Source organism: Henckelia pumila, chromosome 2 (assembly GCF_033568475.1).
Source record: "Henckelia pumila isolate YLH828 chromosome 2, ASM3356847v2, whole genome shotgun sequence".
In the NCBI taxonomy this organism is placed as follows: Eukaryota; Viridiplantae; Streptophyta; class Magnoliopsida; order Lamiales; family Gesneriaceae; genus Henckelia; species Henckelia pumila.
The window spans coordinates 21,928,886-21,937,834 of record NC_133121.1 but is presented as its reverse complement, the minus strand read 5'-3'; positions in this window follow the sequence as shown (position 1 = coordinate 21,937,834).

Below are 8,949 nucleotides of genomic sequence, written 5' to 3'. Positions count from 1 at the left end.
AGGCTGGTGATGCCCAAAAAGGGGGGGGAAATGCAACCTCATCCAAAGCGTCTAAAGGAAAAGGGAAGAAGTAGCACATCAGCAGAGTTTTAAGAATTTTGAAATATTTTCTGATCAATACTTATTATTTTTCAAGAATATTATTCTATCTATGAAAAAAAGTCTTTTGAAAAGCCTTTTGACCTACATTCAGTTTGGATATTGATAAAGACGACTTGGTTTTGACATCACCAAAAAAGGGAAATTGTTGGTGATTAAATTATAAGTTTTGGTGATAACAGATCAAACAAAACCAAGTACTAAATAAATAAGATCTTTAAGGACAAACGGAAGTTGGAGTTCATATCAAACAAAAAAAATGGATTCATACAGATCGAACTTAACAAAGTTGATCTTGATATCCAGATCAAGTTTTCGGCGAAATTGGATTAATCCAGATAAATCAAGCATCTGATCTATGTTCCCTTGCAACTATTTTACTTCAACAGATCAAATGACCATCCTTTAGAAGAACAACCTAGATCGATCAAAATCTTATATCTTCTGCCAGATCAAGTTCAAATCATATTCGGTCAAGATCAATTATTTACACTTCACCCAGAACAAGTGTAAAAGTCTTCAACCCAATCAGATCAAACAAACTAGATGGAAGCATTAGTTGCCAAAGTTGTTGAGCTAGAAGACAAAAGCATTTATTGAAGATTTGAACGTTGGCAAGCTATTCTTATAGTCAAGATTTGTGATCTAATTTATGAGATATGTTGGCGGGCTCATTTTCAGAAGATGTTGGCGGCTCACTAGCTAGTTTTGAAAGATATAAATACGTGGTGATTCAAAGATTCAAACCAAGGAGTGAACAACACAAGAAATCACGAATTAAAATATTGCTTTTCAACTTATCCAAAAAGCCAAAAAGCCTTCAATCTATATTCTAATTCAGAAACTCACATTACCATATCAAACTTTCGAAGCTCTGAGTTAGATAATATATCAAGATAGATCGAGCCCGAAGAAATATATATCATATCAAGAACGATCCAGATCAAAGTTATTTGTATCTTCCTAGATCAAAGTTTCCGAAGCACTTTTTTGTGGCTTTCCTTTGTAACTCAAGCAGAGTGTTTGATCTGCTTCGAAAGAGTGTTGCTAGGAGTTCCTCTCAAAGGGTTGATTGGATTGGATTGGATTTGTACAAAGCGTTATATAAATCAAATTTTTCTAGTGCAATCCTTCTGGAAACAGAATAAGCGGTGACGTAAGAGATTAAGCTCCGAACATCCATAAAAATTCGCTGTCCCTTTTACTTACTGCATTTACTTTACTTTGATCTGCCTTAGCTTTTCAAGTTCAATTCTGTGAGGAAGATTCTTCCGCCAGATCTTATCAGATCTTTCGAGCAGAACAAAGTTTTAAGTAAGCAAATCTTCTGTTTGTTTCAACAAACAGATAGAAGTTACTTTTAAGTTTTAAAAAGTGTATTCACCCCCCTCTACACTGTTTTTCGATCCTAACACAATACATAAATTAAGTATATCAAAATCTCACGATAAATTGAATACAAAATAATGCGATAAAATAGTAAAATCTCACGATATAATTATTGTAAATATCGTTGTACACGATATTTATTGCACCTTTAACATTGAAATCATTATGATAGAATTTCTATACAAGAATATATACATTATCAACATTAAATAACTTAATTGATCCATTATCTGATCACGAGAAAGTGTACATCATAATCGGAAAAAATTTCAGTTTTACTATACTCAAAACTTAATTGAGGTGCAAACTGATCATTTTTCTGTAACCAACAACAAATAGCTACATAATGCAATCTAATAAAAAACTGAATTATTACCTCAAATGTAAAAAATATTGAAAATTAAAATTATTTATGACAAATATTTATCATCATTATTAGAATAAAAAAAACTCTCGAGTTCATATCCATATTGTCATTTTACTTGATATCTATCACAAAAACTTATTCATACTTTATGTCATGTATTAAATGAGCACATTGAAAATTTTTCGAGGCACAATAGCAATTATTCTGTTCTATTTATATATTAGTGAAACTAAATTAAATTAATGAATTTGATATAAAATCTATCTAATTTAAACAAGAGTTTCAAATAATTAATTGAATCAGTGCAAAATGAAAGAGTGGAGGGAAGGATGAAGCCCGAGAAAGATGGAAAATGTTTAAATTATAATGGGCTAAAGAACCAATTCAATGACAAAAAATAATAGCCCAACTCACACTAAAAATTAAACTAGACTACATCAAAATACACACATATATTAAAGCATTTAAAAAAAATCTCGCCCCAGCTTTTAGGATGGCTCCGTCCCTGCACTATCTGATTTGTTTCTCAAGTTTTGATGTAAAAAACCTACAAGATTGAAGATCCATTACTCACAATCGTCTACAAGTCATGGATTCTGGTACGCTTCCGCCCACAATTTTGATATTGTTCTTATGAGTTGGATAGAATTGATGGGTTTTTTTCCCTGTATTGAGATATGTAAACCAATTGTTTTCTTCAATTGGTATCGTCCATTCCAAATTCTTAAGAAACTATTTTGCTTTTATGATATGTTTTGATTTCCCTCGGGTGTGTTATGTTTATGAATCTGTTCTGAATTCCCCACCCCTAACAAAAAAAAATAAAAAATAAAAAATCCATGGTTGTTCATCTGCCGATTTAATTCTGGTTATTAAAATCTGTAATGAAGATAATGTGTTGATCGATATTTTAATTGTTGGTGGGATTGAATTCGGTAAAACCCAAAAAAAAAAAAAAAAACTCCAAAATTGTGTTCATGTACACAGTACACACCGTAATCATGTGAAATCGATCTGGACATCACTTTGAACAATTTATTTTTGTTCATGTTACTTTTGGGAAACGCAAATCTGAACAAATATTTGGTTAATATTTTTTTGGAAATTTTGATATTTTGGGCACGGTTATTATAATTTTTTTTTAAAAAAAATGATTTAAGTGCCCTTATCCATGCTTTAATTTGCATTATGTTGATCGGTGTTTCAATTAGTTGGATGGGAGCAAATGATTGATCATTTTTTTTTATGATTTTCACAATTCCAACTCTTGATATTATGAGTTTGTGATAACCACACTGATTTTGTTATGTTTAGTCATTGAAGTAAAGTAATTTAATTGTTTTATGGCAATGGATTAAATTTTTGGGTTGAATTTCATGGTTCTATTAATATCTAGTATTGTGGATTAAGTTAAGTTTCAATTATATGTCACCGAATTAGAGGTGTAAAAAATAAACTCAACCTGTCATCTCGATGCGAGTCGACCCGAAAAATCTCGGGTTAAGATTGGGTTTTATAGGGTTCGGGTTGAACCCGAAAGCTAACCCTAAAAAATTAATCGGTTTCGAGTTGTGTTGGTTCTGAAAATGCAAATAATATTGATTTTTATGATAACAAACTTGTTATTATGTTTATAATATGTTTACTTAAGTGTGTAGTTGAAAGATCACATTTTGAAAGTTTTGAGATGGTGAAATCGAATTCAGCTAAGGTGAATTTCTGGTGAACTGAAGTATTTTGATGATATCTCGTAGCTCGGTGATCCAAATAACTAGCCACTAAAATCGTTAAACAGCCAACACAAAATTCTTCAAGTCATATCTCAGATCAGGTGGAACAATTCGGATGTTTGCTATGCCAAACCATCGTCTCAAGATGAACTGGATGAACTTATAGCAGCAAACAATTTGATAGACCAGTTCTAGTTTAATGACCATATATCTCAGCTCCATCATTCAAATCGAACGATTCAGTATACGTTACAAAGCTACTAACATGATATGCAAATCATCTTCACAAGTCAAAGCCTGAATCGGAGCCTAAGAAGCTGATAAACTACATTGAAGTTTCTACTTTTGTAAAGGTTGCTGAAAGAGCTCAAGATTATACAAAGTATGGTATTTCGAGCATGTCTCTCATACAAACTTGAAGTTGAGTGATTCTTAATTCTATAGAAATATAATACAAAGTCAGTAACTTTCATGTTGATCACTTTTCCCAGAAATCGACGAATCATGAGATATAATCACTCGACCGAACCATATTCACTCGCTCGTTTTGTTCTCGACTATTTTTTAGTAGGCATGGTATTTCGAGAATATATTTCTCATAAGAAATTCAAATGGAGTACTTCTGATGCGTTGGAAATCCAAGATAAAGAGCTACAATCTTTATGTTCATGATTTTACCCAGAAATCAACATATCAAGATCTATGGGTACTCGATCGGACAACATTTACTCGTCCGGTGAGGCTTATGTGACCGTTTTGATCACTCAACCGTTTTTTAGCAGGTCTGGTATTCCAAGCATATCTTTCTCATATGAACTTCATATTAAGTAATTATTGATGCGTTGAAAATCCAAGACAAACCTATAACTTTCAAGTTAATCACTTTTCCCAAAAATCAACGAATCAAGAATTATAAGCATCAGAACAAACATCATTCACTCACCTATTTTTTCTCATGCGACTGGTTTGATCACTCACCTGTTTTGTTATCAACCGGTCGAGTTCTCACCTGTTTTGTTCTCAACCGGTTGAGTACTCAACTGTTTTGAATTCTTCTCAAACGGTCAGCAACTGTCCAGAAGCGCAAATATGACCGTTTTAATGACAAAAATAGTACAGGATCTTTTCCAACGGTCATATTATCGTATCTAATTTCTATATCCCTATTGGAGGCTATTAATACAACATATTGAAGATTAAACAAGAGCTTTTAGATATAGATATAAAGCATGTGCAGATTATACAAGAAAAACAAGCTAGAATGATAGCAAGCCCAAGAAAATGAGGTGTGAGAAAAAAATACAAGAGATGAGTTTTGAGAAACAATTCCTCAACACCAAAATGATCAGTTTGTAGAACACTATTCCATATTCAAGTATTGAAAAAAAACATCATTTTAAGAGAGCTGACTCACACAAAAGAGAGATGTATATCATAGAATAGTTGTGTGAAAGTCTTTGCACAAAGACATTAAAGAATGTGTAATCTTTGTATTTGATTGTGAGACTTATTGTCCCAAGAGTTGCTAGGAGTTCCGATTTAGGCGATGAATAAGTCTTAAAGTTGGAGTGGGTTGTTACAAAAAGTTTTAAACCAAAGTATTCTAGTGAAATACTTCCGGCAACGGAAGAAGGAGAGATGTAGAAGGATTTGAACTTCGAACTTCCATAAACAAATTTGTGCTTTTTTATTTCATTGAATTTACTTATTGTTACTGTTTTTGGATGATTTGTTGAAGCATTTTATGTGTTCTTTAAAATATCAAAATTTTGCATACAAAGTGCTTGATAAAATTCTTCAACCAAAATGATTTGTTGTCAAACGATTTGCAAAATGATTAATCGATTTTTAGAGGGTTATGTTGAGTGTCTTTCGCTTGGTTTTGTAACCAAACTCAATATAATCTCTCGATGCTCGGTTTATTTGTAAAATTTTGATTTTTTAAAATAATTTTTTTATTTTTCGTAGTGATAAGATCGGGTGTGTGTAGAGAGGGAGGGGGAATACACACTATTTAAAAATTTCTTTGTAATGCATGATCGGTCGAATAGGTGTTAACCAACTTGATCAAAATTCTCAATTTTTGAAGGCACTTGAACAACTTAAAAGTGCAAAAATGGTTTAAAAGCCTTCGGTGAAATTCTTATACTCAAATCACAAGTAAGTCAACAAGATATAGAAAAATAAATGAGAGAAAGAAACACAAGAGAAGTTCGAATGTTGAATCCTTTTACGTCTCTCCTTCTTCCACACAAGAGAGAATTCACTAGAAGACTTTGGTTATTACAACGTCTTGTAACATACTCACTCCGATATTAAGACTTATCCAATGCCTAACTCGAAACTCTTAGTACAACACAAGATAAAATTACAGTTCTTATCAAACTATCGCAAACACAGTTTTGTTTAAATCTACAAATCCAAACTATCAAAATCTTATTCTCAAGCTTTCTGTCTGAAACGGTCAAGGATCTTGAAAACCCTTGAATGATCCTTGAAGATCTGATAACTTTCTTGATAAGTGAGGATTGATATTATCAAAGTAGATAAGGAGTTTGTGAGTGCTCAAGTGAGATTTCTAGCACAATGAAGGCGAGAGATTCAAGTTGCAAATATAAAACTTTGGTAGGTCTTCTCTTTTCAAGTAATCTATATTTATAATGTCCTTTGCATTGAGAAACTCAACGTTCATCTGAAGATCATAAATGCAAAGGTACTGTTGATGTGTCTTTTCTTGAAATGTAGTACGATTTAATAAATACGAGATTTGACTATTTCCAAATCAAGAAGGCAGCAGTTGCAAATAGTTTCTGATCATAAGCTCATCAGTGAGCATTTTAGGAAAACATTATGAATTACTTGTTGACTGCGCATGTCTTGACAATATAATTTTTCTAAAAATCAGCAGACAACTCTGAACAATTATATCTTGAATCAGAAGACATTCCTTGAAGTCGTTGTAAAAGATATGCTTGAAAAGTGAACAGACGAGGACAATCTGGACCAGGCGAGTATATCTTGTTATGGTGGCCAATCGAGCAATTTACTTTTTGAGACCAGGCAAGTGTTGACTATTGCAAGGAACCATGCGAGTGACTTCTCATGATCGGGCGAGTAATCTTCAAAGCAAGCGGACGACAACCTGTTTTACACACAAAAGATATCAAGATCTACAACAATAATTTATTGTTTGTTATCATTAAAACTTATTGATTTAACACACAGTAAGTATACTTTAAATTTTATACAACTAGACTTTCAAATTTAAATTATATAAAATCTTAGATTTTATTATTATGTGTTTTAAATTAAATATTACTATTATTATTGTGTGTTTTGAATTTTTATTTAATTACTTTTTAAAAAATAAAATCGGTTTAGTTCGGGTTGATCGGCTAGTCAGGTTAGCCGAGTTCGGGTTTGGGTAGGCCATTTTTGGGTTGAGTCAGGCTCGGGTTGAGCTATTTTAAAATAGTATTTTCATCAACCCGACTCGAACTCACCCGACCCACCTGAATGGACACTCCTATACCAAAGTGATTACAAGAATTGAAATTTAATTTTTATTTGAAATATTAAGATACTTTTAATGTATTAAATAAAGTGCAAATATATCTATTTATGTGAGTGTTGATCGGCCCAAAGTATGATTCATACTTGACAAAGGGTCTGTTTGCTTTCATAAGTTTTTTTTAAAATGATTTTTTAAGTTAGTTTTTAAAAGTGTTTTTTAAAGTAAAAGTTTTATTAATTTTGTGTTTAGATAAATAGATAAAAAAAATTTAATGCATATAATTAAAGTGTTTTTTAACTTATTAATAATTTATATATATATATATATATATATATATATATATATATATATTATTTTTATCATATTTTTAAACCAGTGTAATCTATAAATATAAATCATTAAATTGATATGATAATAATAAAATCTTAAAAATCTTAAAAAAAACATAACAAAAATGTTTAATGCTTACATTCCATTGACTATAAATTATTTAAATAAAAATTATATTTCAGTGTTGATCTTGGATCGATAGTGAATTTCTTATGTCATTTTTCATTTCTTTCATTTCATTAATATTTTCCTGTGTTGGCTCCTGTTATCTTGTACCTCTATCAGGGACGTAATCATGTTCACCATTTTGCTCGATATTTTGTAAATCATCAATATTTTCGATTTGTTCAAGAATATCTCCAGCCGCATCGTATCACTTTATAAAATTATGCAAAGCGACACGTGCCACTATAATTTTAAACTGAGTATCCAGAGAAATTTGTGGGTATATTTTGTAATATATATCTTTCATCATGCCTTGCATACTCCAAATGTTATTTTAATAACTGTCCTTAAAATAGAATGATAATAATTAAATACTTCATTTATTGATCTGAACTTTGGAGAAAATAGAAATTGAGGTAAATGATATCTAGTATCTTTACACGGACACATAAAACCTTTGAAAGTAGGATAATCGACAACAACTAAATAATATTTACCTGCAAAAAAATAATATTTAATGTCGAAATATTATTATAACAATAATTAACAAAAACCAAATGAGATATATTAGTATCAAACCTTCAGGTGGGATTGAAAGTTTCTCTCTTCACAGGGCCTCTTTAAAAATTTTAGAGTCATGAACAGAACCTTCCCAACCGGCCATACAAAAGTAAAACACATGTCGAAGTCGCATACAACCGTAACATTTGTTGAAGTAAACCCTTTTCATAGAATGAAAAATTCAAGTACTTTTCCTAAAAGTTGAAATCATGTCAACGACGCTTCAAATAATCTTTAGTGAAAGTTGTTGCCCAACCAAGCTGCAGTTCTGGGTCCTTCAATCTGATAAATGTTTGTATATTTTGATTTTTATCTAGAAACCTAGTAACTATGACGAATTGCTCACTATCAACCACCATACCAGACAAATTATGTAGAACCTCCAGGCAATTTTTAATGCTACATGGATTATCTTTTGGTATTTCATGTATAGAATTTTGAGCCTCAAATTCTTGGAGCACACGATCAAGTTGATTAGCTAACCTAGTGTCCATAGGACCCCTTTTTGCCTACTCTCGTTCTTTTTATCTTCTTTTGTTTCTTAGAGTTGTCAGCTCTCATTCTCAAGTTTTCCTTAACTTCTTGATTTTAAACATTAATATAAACATCATTTTGAAACTCTCCATCTAACTCAACATCCCAATCATTTGTATCATCATTCAAATTATTATGAACTGGCTCATCCTCTGATGGTGCTATTGCAGCATATCTAGTTGCTATAGAAACTTTAAATATCTTTTCCAATAAATCTAAATTATTGGATCTCCTCAACCTAAACTTGCATAATCGGGATG